We start from the raw sequence: 12,672 nt of genomic DNA, 5'->3' as shown, positions 1-12,672 counted from the left end.
AAAAGAAAATACTTAATTCCTAATGCTCGATCCAAAAATTCAAATTTATGCATAACCAAAAAGACTGAAATCCCTTCAAAATTAGGGCTTTGTCATAAAAGCACTGGAATTTACTACAGATTGTAGCTACATGGCACAATTCTCTCTATATATATACTTTGAGCCCCAGTTAATGAAATAAAAAAACTTTTCAATTATGCTAAGATAAAAAAATCTCTGCATTTATTCATACTGCAGTAATACTCAGCTCAGAATCAAGGCCTTAGAGCTTAATCTAAAAAAAAATTGATAACATGAGAAAAGTAGTTAAGCAGTGAAATGTGCATCCGTTGGCAGGTTCATCTGTCCTCCTGCAGATGCATGATGAATATTCTTGACTATCAAAAGACCAAGAAACTCCAGTGTAGCTACTGCTGGTCCAACAAGACCAAACAAGAATAAGATTGGAAACATCTGCCAAATACCCATCCACGTTTCTTTCGTTGGTGCTTTTTAGATTATTCAAATTTAACATTTTCCTTTTCACAGCAAATGCAACACTCTCAAGCACTGTCTTTACACTGCCCTCTTTTTGGCAAAGCTTCATGGAGGTGGATACTCCCTTTCTACATGGAGTCACATGGCAAAGACAAGGGTAAGGGGTACAATTTGTTCCTGAGGAGATTTCAGTTAGACACAGGAGGAAAAATTTTCACAGGAATATTCAGCCATTGGAATAAATTCCCCAGGGAAATGGTGGTTCACCAAGCATTGGGTACTTTTTAAGATTCAGCTGCATGGGGTGCATCTTGTCTAGCCTGTGCTATTGGCGAGAAAGATTGGACCAGATAATCCTTGATGTCCCTTCCAAACTGGTATTCTGTGATTCCATGTTTCCATCAGTGGAAGATCCACAGTCAGTCTGGAATAAGAAATTCCCTTCTTTGGGTACTACATTTATAAGAACACATGTGCACACCAAGAACAGTCCAATCAAAAACCTTTTATTTGATTTCAATTTCATGTTGTCATATGTAGCTCAATTTGCATAGAATACTGCCAAGGTAAATAGAGATGAGTGATAACATGTGCTGGAAAATATCTCTTTTTCTGACCATTACTACCAACAAATAGTGCATGAATGCATCAGTCTCAGAGCTTGGAGGTCAAAGTGGAACCAGCGGCTGAACTGTCACCAAAGCAAGTTTTAAACTGGAATCAGAAAGAATGGGAGAGTCCTGTTCAACAACAGAAACTCCACTGATACCACAGGGCAACTGTCTGACTGCAGCATCTACAGGCAGAGCCAAGTTACCCTTGTTATGTTTACACTGGCATTTTTTGCTCAGATGCATATTTTCAAAGATATTTTCCCTGTCATCCAGACAGGGAAATGGCCTGGTTCACTCCATGGAACAATCCTGAGGCATCCTTTTGTATGAAAGGGAATTTGGATATGTACAGAGCAGCAACAAAGTACACTCCAAACGGTAATGGAAATTCAGCCTGTGGGACCAGACAAAAACTAACCTGAAATCCTCCCAACTGTCCCACACATAGCAAAACATAAGTGGCGTGGACAGTGAATCCATGGCATCAGAAGGTTTCCTCTGCAGCTTCATTCCTACAGAGCTGCACCAGTTGCTGAAGTAGACACTGCCACTGCACACAGATAGCACTGAACGCTCGGGTGCAACAGTTGCAGGCTGGTCTGCAACCCACATGAATACAAAGGTATTATCAGACAGTTAAGCTTATCAGCTTATCAGACAGTTAAGCTCTGTGCTGCCATTGCTTCATCTGCAGCTATAGCACAGCTGGAACTAAAACCTCAAGCCAGCATTTCCACCAAAATAAGTGGTGTACCCTAACTGGATGCTCGCTCTGGCATTCTTCCCTTGGGCCAACATAAACATTTCTGTGGTGCAAAAAAGTGAATTAAACTGGGGAATGGAGACACACTTGGCAAGTACTAAGTTAATTTTGAACCAGATTGGTTTCCTGATACAATTTACTACAATTTGCATGTTCTTGTACCAGCACTACTGCAGGGTACATATGGAGAAGGATTAATTACTGTAGGCAAGACTTAAATATTACAACTCTTTTTGGTACAACTTTAACTCCAAGTAAGGACAAGATTATTCTCAAGAAAGGCCACAACGGTCTGAATGGCAAGACTAAAGTCTAGAATGTAACACTGCAGCAGTGTTGATGATGAATGACTCATAACAATGTGTAAAATCTGTCTCCATCACTGGTAGGGACACATGCAAAAGACAAATCCATTTTAAGTAAACTTGGACAATTAAGTTGTTTGGTACACAGCATTACTGGTACATCTTAAGGGAACAGAGATGTTTAGAATGTAATGGTTACAAAAGTTACTTTAAGTCTTATTCCATTCCAAGTTCTGTGAAATTAATTGAATACTGAAACCACACCCTGCACCCTGATGTGGCATTCACTCATGGGAAGGCCAACTGAATCTCTGACTACAAATTACTTGATCTGAAATACAAAAAACATATTAAGGATACTACAGAAATAATACAGACATTATTAGTTCTGCTTTATTTATAAGAAAGCACAGCCTAAGTTCTTTTTCAGCGTGCCTTATTTTCAGTGTGCATACTCTTATTTCAGTCCGAACTGTAGGAAAAAGCAGCTAAGAAAGATAAGGACAGCAACCTACAGGGGCTGCATTTGCATTAGAGGGGTTTATTTACTCTCTTATTTCAGTCTTCTGTTTCCACAGTTTCTGGAAAAGACCATTATGAAAGCTCATCCCCACCACATGCTGAGATGGTCTTAATACATGAACTTGGAATTCAAGTAGGAAGTACACCGCTCATATATCTAAATCCATACAAAGCAGATTTCTTCCCCTTCCTCTCAGTTATAAATTTCTTACTGGTAACTGTCCACCTGGTTCACAGGGCTGAGCATATGCCTTTTTAGTACACAGTATATGCCTCAGTATAACAAAAGGGCTGTGGCAGGCATACAGGCAGTACTTCTTCCCACCACAAAAAAGCAAGCTGGTACACTGTACAAACCTGAAGACACATACAAACAACCACTCTTCATGGTGCAGCCTGCTGTGGGACCACATTCTGAAACATCAGTTTGAACAGTACTGTTTCACATTTTGCAAACTTGGGAGTGGGATTTTAACTGTGTTGTTTCTCTCTTCTTGGTCTGAAGCATATCCCACTTCTCCATTTTTTGAAGGCCATTACAATACAAAGTCTCACCTCTTCAGGAAAAAAAAAATATATTTCTTGTAATGTCTCCTACCTCTCAGTCTGTTCTCAGAACCTTATCTTTCTCTTCTGCCCAGTGATTTACTCAATTTATCAGCAATACTGAACCAAACCAAATACATTACAGCAGAACTGTATCAGTCATGAAAAATACTAACGTCAAGGACTGCAGTATTTCTGATGGGGCAATCCATACTTTCCCTTCCTAGGCCTCCAGAGTAGAAATCCATGGAAAAATATTCAGCCTTATGCAAGTTCCCTGTCTGACTAAATTTCTTATCATGGAAAACAACTTTTATAGCCTATCCAATTCACAGATTTATTTCCCAAGTTAGTTTTGGGGAGACTTATTTGTTGTGGTTCCTGAAACTCTGCTTTCTAAGTTTGCTAAGAGAAATGCAAAAGTATTCCACACTCAAGCCAGTAGCCATGCTAGCTGTCCAGAAGAACATGCCAGAAGTAGCATTGTGAATAAAATTGCTCTAGACCACCATTTCAGGTCTTCCTTCAGCCTTTGGATGTGTTTTCAAGGGGGTGTTTACTATCAAAGAAGATTCTACACATCACACTTGGAAGTATGTTTCCAACTCCTCTGACTTTGCCTTTCAACTCAGATGACGTTTTCCAGAGTTTGTAGTCTCCTCCAGCAAGCTGATGAAATTCAAAGTCACGTATGTCAGATGCCCTGCTGCGCATTTCCAGAGTCCTGTTTCCCTGAACATAGAAGGAATCAAAGCACCAGCAGAGCTTCTTCTTTTACAGTTCCAGGTTTCTTTCCAGCCACCCCTCCAGGGAACACTATGAGCAACATTCACACCATTCTATTTTGCTGCCTTTCTGCTATTTGCAAACAGCTGCAATTAAGCCAACTCACTGTCTGTGTGCTATCAGCAATGTATTATCAAATCCTTAGAAAGCATATGGAACACTGAAACCCACTCTTCTATTAGCTAGGTTTCAGCCAAGCTAAGATACTGTATTTCACTGGTTTTTTATGAAGATTAAAGGAAGACACTTATCAAACTCGCCATCCTCTACAGGAGTAATTTGTACCAGTCATTACATAACTGTTTGGACAAATATGCCTGTTTTCATGAAAAAGCACAAGAAAATAATTTTGAAGAAATTTTTTTTTTAAGAAATTATGGTAGCTTATAATAGTCTACTAATAAATGCAAATGACAGTTGAAATAGTGTTTGGGATAGGGAGGGAAGAAGAAAGATATTTGCCACTTTGGCAATTTCACTGGTTCCTATGGAAATATTCTCTAAATTTTTAGACAAACAGAGATCAGAAACATGTCAAATATGCAATACAGGAGCTACAGTTAGATGTGAGAGATTAAAAGTAAGAACTATCCAAAATTCTTCATTCAGAGCCATTTCACATACATGTCATTCACCAAGCCAGTCTAGAAGAGTAGCACTAAAAACGTACTTGGTAAGTGACATCTTCTTGTTTGAAAAGTTACTAGTTTCTTTAGTTCCAGTCCCAAGGAAAAAATAACTATGGAACTGAACTCTACAAGTCTTTCTTTGTTGCAGGAAAAGAATGATTCTAAATGCCAAAACTTACTTCTAAAGTTTGAGGGACACCACTATCATGGTCAAAGTTTTTCAACTAATGCTTTCTTCAGTGACAAAGATGGTCTAAAAGGAAGTCAAGGCAAAAATCAGAGGGCGTAAGAGAAATTACGTTATGTTTCACAGCTATGTGGAGCATGTTAAATAGTTTCTTCCAATGGTGGTACAATTAACGCAGCTCACACTACTCACTTTGTTCTCTCCTCTGTGTCTGTTCCTTAGCTGTGGCTGCACAGCCATGTGTGTGGCCATTCCAGCCGGAATAGGGAACTGATCCTCAATCAAAAGCATCCCAAGGAAAAAAAGATTAATGTTTCCTAATCCAGTTCATTGCACAGAACCACGAGCAGCTGTGCAAGCACAGAGAGAGGGTTACGGGAGCAGGAACAAGAGATAGCAACCTGGAGCACAACATAAGTGTTCCTTATGCTGACACTGCTTCAGTAAGAAATGTACAAATTGTACTTAGGAGCCCATCCAGGCCCAGAAAACTACTTGTTTCACAGAGCATAGTGGATTCACTTTAATTAATTTCAACGAAAGAGCGTAAACATTCACTTTACATAATCAGGAAGCTGACTTAATTTATTGTGTGTGAATAAAAATGCAACATAAACAGTATTTAACTGCAAATTCTGCTCATTTTGTATCTGCTTCATTGAACTAAGTGCAACCCATCTGTTACCATATAGGACAGAAAAGCTGGCAAATAGGAAAAAAACCCCTCTTATTTAATACAATTCTAAAATTATTTGCTTAGACAACTAATGAAGTGGAGTATATAGGCAATTAAACACCACAGAAGACTTTGCAGAGTACTGTAAAATTGAACTAAGGTTTATAAATGTTTGTAACTGGGACAATGAGAAATGCAAAACAGGGTTATTAAGTCTGATGCTGAAACTAATTACTTCAAAATAAGACACATGCATAAATTAAAAAAATAAATTAACACAGTCTAATAAATTATTTCTAAGAGCTGGACATAGCACAGGAGACTGCAAAACATTCTGGACCAGACACTCAGAAGCACTGTTCCACTAAGGAATAAATGTTGAGACAATTAGAACAGATTTCTTTCACTTAGAGAAAGTACATTACAGGGCTGATATTTCCCTCTCAGTTTCTTCACTCTCTACCATGCAAAACCCACACAATGAATCCCTCATTGCTCTAAGACATTCATTCTACCAGAACACCTCATAGCAAATGATAAATTGCTACCACATTGTATTTTTCAGCACCAGGCTCCACCATGATGATGAAAGTCGCGTTTTCATGGGACAAATGGGATTTCTCCAAATGATACCAGAACATCTACTTTTTAACTCCTGAAAACTTATAGTAATTGCCTCAAAAATCTAAAGGTGTCTCAGCAATAGCTGGTTGACCTAATCCCCAGAAAAAGATTATACAGTTTCAGAGGCTGGGTATTCAAAAGAGAGCAGGAAAAACCAAGCAAATGTGGAGAAATGAACAAAAAGTAAGACTGGTAGGAAAGTAATGTATTAATACCATATTGCAATTGGCAAACCTACAATGAAAATAAGCTGTAAAATCAGAATGTATGATTTTTGGGAGTATGTGTGTTTGGGGAGGGCAGTGGAAGATTACTGATTAGTCTGCCTGATGATCTTGGCCAAGAGCATCCATGAACTCAAGTTCTGGTGTGACTGTCATGCACTTCAGCAAAATAAAATAGTTAATGCTGCTAATTAGGCAGGCAATTTTTAACTCTGTATTGTTTTTAGATAATAAAATATACTTAAGAAAGAAAGAAACAGAAAACACATCAATTGTGAAGTCACAACACTTTCCATATAAAACATACTTATGAACAAGTCATTCCTGCAGAAGTATGTATTTAAATACTTTTGGTGTCCAAAGTATGTAGTTAAATAATGTTGGTGTCCATTGTGGGATTGTTCTAACCTATTTATTTTATTGTCAGGTCAGCAAGAGTAAAACCAAAGATCACGAAGTAAGATCTTCTTCCTAGTGTTCTGTAAGCAAGCCAGCACTGAATGTTCTACTTACAATACATTTAATTTTCCTGCAATTTTCCAGAGATCTGATATGATTCATAACATACGTTCTATGCAGCACAAGGATTTATGTAGAATGTGACTGAAAACCTAGAGCTCTCAGGTGATCTGGATTTACCACAGGTCTTGAACAAACCTGCTCAAGCTCTGAGGAGCACACACCATGTGAATCATCATTGCTTCTCTATGCAGCATCTCATCTTCAGCTACAAACTACCAGAGAGAACCTCACAGTATTCTTTTTTTTTCATGTAACTGGCATAAGACAAGTTTGCCACTACTCCACCTCCACACACTCCAAGAGGTCTTTCAAAAACAATGGTCTCTCATTATTTTCCTAGATGTTGTGTTGCACCAACCATATATTTCCCTGAGTAGAAAACCATGAAAGTATTCTGTACAAACTGATGTAAACATGAAGTATAGGAGTCTTTATTGCACTGAAAAAAAGAAGCTGGGAAACAGCAAAAACAGCACTCTGAGAATATGAGGAACAGCAACTCACATTTGAGGCTTCCTTGGGAGATATTTTAATCTTTTTAATAGTAACTATTCGGCCAATTTGGGTTTGGGGCACTGAATAAAAATAACAGAAATTTTAAGATACTTGTCAAAGATGGCAAGGACAGGTAAACAGGCTACCTTAAAACAATGAAAACCTCAGAGCAGGTCTATTATATTCAATAGGAAGTCTCCCCATACATGGTGTTTTAATAAACACTGATTTCTATTCTTCTGGACTTCTCCATCTGACAGTGAACACTATAATTGCAAATTTCATAGTGTTTCTAACCAAGCACCATGTACTTCTTGGTAATTCAAATATTCGAATTTTTAATATTGAATCTTTTTACTGATCTAGTTTGAGATAAGTGCAATTTTTCTCTTACCAGTTTGTCAGCATAGCAATTTACCTAGTGCATACTCATGCCTTCTTGAAAAATTTTTTTTTTTTTTTCAAAAAAGCCAAATTCACAGATGTAGAAAGTGCCTTCTACAAACAGGCCTGAAGGATGCCTACAGCTCGCGACTTCCCTCTTCACACAGGATGAGACCTTGTTATGCCTGTAGAACAGCCCCTCTTTATCAAAAAGTGCCCAGGGCCCCTCCTTGAGTCTTTGTAAAGGAAGAGGGTAGGCACAGGTTGGCAAACAGTGTATAGAGAAAAGGCATCAAGATTTTCTAGAAACATAGTGCTGAGGTAAAACAACAACCACAGAACACGTAAATTACTATGTACATAGTATTGCACATAACAAACCTGATGTTTCATGACACTTCTTCAGTACTACCCTAAAAAGTTCTCCGTGTCTTCAGATCCTTGCAGCAAGAACAGAGCAACTAAATTCTGAAACTGATTGTACTCAAAGACTTACCACTACTTTAGAGTCAGACTGTCATTGCAAAGATCAAAAATACTGCCTACTCATCTAAACTAATGGCTCCAAAAAGCACTCTGAAGCACTGTACAGTTGAAAAGAATCACACATGCATGCTAATTCTATACATCCACAAGACTTTCATCTAATTCACAGTGCTGAAAGTATTTCCTGGCAAGTCACATCCCATCTTTTTCTCTCAACTGCATGATAGTCCAAAAATATTTGAGGGCAAAATAAAATCAATATCAGGCCAAATAACTAATAAACAGTGTATTCAGAGGAATAAATTTAGGCCCTCACAGGAGTAAACAGATATCTGCACAATATCCAAATGATTCAATTTCCTTAAATAATATGGAGATGTTTCTCAGTCTAAGGAAACTGAAAAAAGGGCAATAATAATCCCTTCCAAATTCAGTTTCAATTATTATTTATTCCATAACCACAATGTGCATGGTGCTGCACAAACAAAATAAAATAAGCACAATTGCTTTCCCATGTTGTCAAGCAGCTTGCAATACAACTCCAGGCAAAGAATAGCTAACCTCAAAGTGGGCAAGGAGCAGAGATCAGCCACATGAATTCAGAGAGCTATAGAACAGCTTATCCACATAATTCACTGTTACTAAAGTTAAGGAAATTAAGATTATATTGCACTGTAACCAACTCCCTCCCCTAAAAAAGTCATCTAAAGCATAATGTTCTTTAAAGCAATAATAAATTTATTCCATACATTTCTCAAAAAAAAAAGTCTGGAAAGCAAAAAGCACAGGTGGAGTAAATTTGTATATTAAATACAAATGATGGAAGAAAAATCTGGCAAACTCACTTTGTACAGTTTGCCTTTTCCTTCAGTCCAATCCCAACTGGCAAATGTTCCCTAGTTAAGCTAGTTCCCTGCAGAAGTTTATTTATTTGCATTTTGCCAGTTAACACCTTTCTACGTTTTGTTACCTTGCTACAACAGATAAATTCACAAAAATTCTAGTAACCAGTTAATTGGATTAATGCAATCATCCCCTTCTAGTAGTACATCTGACAATATAATTTTCAGAAATGAGGTCATTTAGTAGAACAACGATGCAAGTAAAATCTGAAAACTGATGTTATCATCACAAAGAGGCAAAATTACCCTGCTATTAGTGAGAGAGAACTGCAGCATAACACTGAATCACCAACACTGACTCTGCCTGTACTGATTACTTATCAGAAACAGCAGATGTTGTGTGCACTCCACTGCATTTCTGATGAGCTGTCACAGGGAACAGAGAGCACCAAAACCCACATTTCTCAGCAACTGCATGGAGGTCTTTTGGGTCACCTTCATAAACCACTGGGTGTGGTAGGAAAAGGTAACTGCAAAAGTGAAAGGGAAAAGCCAGAGCCAGTGAACAATCATGGCTAATGCCATGGTTTATGTATGATTGATTTCCCCATTTTTTCCCCTGTGTGGCTGGTTTACTCCTATTTGTCAGACACATGCTACCATTCAGACACTAATGAGAGACTATACTCTTCCAAAGTAAGTGCTGTGGATATCATCCTATGGCCTGGATTTTTATGTAAATTAGCTGTAGATAATGTTTCTAGAAGTGATAACCCAAACTAGAGCGGATAGTTGTGATCAGAGCTCTGGTGTTACTATTCCATACCACTCAAAAGTTCATTGCTGTCTGGGCAAAATTTTGAGAGGCTCCATCTGTCTTAGAGATTCTATTAACTTTACAACATGTGATATATTTTATTTGTGAGGATCTCTGTTATTAAGTTGAACCATCAAATGTTCTACTCCAGTTTGTTGCTTAATTCTTCATAACAGATATTGGGGGGCTGCTTACATATACTCACAACCATCACACATATACTTGGAGTCCATGTCGTCTAGGACAGATTTTTTACAGCCACAGTAAAGAAAAGATAGACATGATAATTGTCCATGTATGGTAGACCAGTAGCACCTCTCCACCCGCAATAAACACAGACTCAACACCAGCCATTAAACTATCACTTTTTTAGACTGTCACAACCTTCCCACCCTCATTTCTACAGGGGTTCAGTTCATAGTCAAGTAAGAATGAGGGATATGTAACTGCTGTAGATCATATATTGTCATTAAGAGACCTTAACAATCATCTTGCAACCAGAATGCTTTATTTGAGGTAATTTCTTCTCCAGTTGTGTGTAGAACAAGATGTTCTGAAATCATCCTGTGGTCAGTCACATTTCCCATCAGTCGTACATCCATTCAGAAATCTCTCATTCCACACACATGCAATCTGATGCAGGAATTTGTGAAGACAAGGACAAGATTCAGTGCCTTTCTAAATGATCTTTTCCTTGGAGTATGTCCACTTGGATAAATAAGAATTTTGAGATCAGGCAAGATAATACTGTGATCTTGGATGATTTTCAGCAATGACTAAGCTTAGGAGTCCCAGAAGCCATTTTTACTAGTAACCTTTATAACTCTCACTGGCAGATCACTTATACAAATGCTTTTCCCAGCAGAAAGGAGGACACATTTGTCCTTTTCTGAAAGCTCAACTGCTTGCTTCCAAGAGCCCTGTCTGTTGACTTACCAATACTAAATTTCTCAGCTACTAAACCAGTGGGATGAAGTTCTCCCCAACTGGAGAATGAATGAAAGGATGAAGAATTGAGAAGCCTGAGGATCAGAACTGTATAATGATACCGAAGGATCAAGGGCCATGTGCTAAATAGCAAAGGTATCAGGAAGATGGACACTTTCAGACACATGAAAATTTACAGACACAGAAACATGGCTCCAAGTACTTTTACTACACTGTACACTTTTTAATCATTTCAGCAACATATAAAATGATTTTTAATGTCTTAGTATGGAAAAAGCTAATATGAATGCATGAAGCTCTGCTTCAAAGTCACAAATATGCATTGAAATGGCATTGCTAGCTTTCTACGCCTTTGGCCATATGGCATTAATAGATCCCTAACTAAAATATGCAAAGTACATTAATTTATTAACACAATGCTCTCAGGCACATGGTGAGATTTTTGGGGCTGTCCTGTGCAGGGTCAGGCATTGGACTTCAATGAACCTTGTGAGTTCCTCCCAACTCAGGACATTCTGTGATTCTATGATTATTAAGAAAATTGAAACTCATTTTGATTTAATCTGTAAGTGTGTACAGAGGTTAAACAGCTACTTTGTCGTTCATCTTATCGAGTACACTTTTACTGAGGTCAGGAACCTTGGTCAGACCATTTAGGCATGCACACAGTAGCCAACACACTGAGCTTCAGGATCAAAATTTCATTGCATTAAAACTTCACAAAGTGCCAGGTTTCATCCACATCTGAATAATGAAAGTTGCATTTTAGTGGCATCACTTAGACAGAAGATTACTCCATGCATGAATAATCTTTATCACAACATGTGTCACAAAAGTAAAAATGCATGCAATTCATGCAAAACATCACTGCACTTTTCGTAAGATACCAATATGGCCACTTAGGTCTTTGTGAGGCTGTTTTATTTCTGTGCCTATTTATATCAGAACCCAGTGGACTGGGGTTCAGAAGAATTGTGTGGACAGGGACAGAGTCAAATGAAATCAATTGCAGCCATGAAGATCTGCTTACAGGAGCAGGGCAGGCAGGCACCATGTCTTTTTTTTTTTGGCATGTAGTACATCATGCATGTCAATGAAAACAAACTCAGCTTTTGTATAGGCATGATGCCTATTTTTACTCTCAATGTTTTAATGCCATTAGGTAACACAAACCAGAACTCAAAACATTTTTCACAGTGTTCCAAGACCCACTGTGTACTGAGTCTGCTCAGTGTCTACAGCAACTTTTATAGAATGTGTTTTGTCTTTCTAGCATAAACAAACTACCATCAGCTTGTTTCAATATATACAAGTTCTATGTGCCATGATCCCTTGTCTTACCTCCTCCACCTCTGAAACATCCAAATGCCTCACAATACATTTGTTTTGATTTTAACAGGAAGAATTTAAAGAAAAAAAGTTTGAAAGATTGTAAAATAATGTTGGGTATTAATATACTTGAAGCAGAGTGTAGGCTTGAAGAAAGTCCTTTCACACCTTAGGCCAAACTTCAGGAAACTTCTATTCCTTTCAAGGTAAGTTGCTGGAATGATGTGTTAAGCACTAGCATAAAAATCAGCAGAAACTACACGAGCTGTCAGAACTGAAGTGGTGTGAGACCCCCCCCCCCCTTCCCTAAAACTAATGTAATTCAGCCAAATTAATGGAGTTCATCCAGACTCTGCATCAGATTGATAATGCTCTACCATCCAAACGGCATCACAAATCTCAACTGATACCTAATATTTTAAGGTGGAAGGATTATGTTCTGCAGCTTCTGGTACCTTAAATTTTAAACTTATTTTACTGGACTCGTTTTCTCGAG

The 12,672-nt window shown here is 38.1% G+C and overlaps 1 protein-coding gene across 2 annotated transcripts in view; it reads right to left on the bottom strand.

Annotated features, from left to right (window-relative positions):
* SLC7A2 (solute carrier family 7 member 2) overlaps positions 1-12,450 on the bottom strand; it is a 51,861-nt gene extending 39,411 nt beyond the window's left edge. The window contains exon 1 of one of the 2 annotated variants that reach the window (XM_068186824.1): positions 12,306-12,450. The gene's annotated coding sequence lies outside the window, so the exon portion shown is untranslated. The remainder of the gene's footprint in view (positions 1-12,305) is intronic. The other variant, XM_068186822.1, reaches the window with a different exon arrangement.
* Between the last annotated feature and the right edge of the window lie 222 nt (positions 12,451-12,672).

The sequence above is a fragment of the Anomalospiza imberbis genome, chromosome 4, assembly GCF_031753505.1.
Source record: "Anomalospiza imberbis isolate Cuckoo-Finch-1a 21T00152 chromosome 4, ASM3175350v1, whole genome shotgun sequence".
NCBI lineage: Eukaryota > Metazoa > Chordata > Aves > Passeriformes > Viduidae > Anomalospiza > Anomalospiza imberbis.
This window is presented reverse-complemented; position numbering and strand designations above follow the sequence as displayed.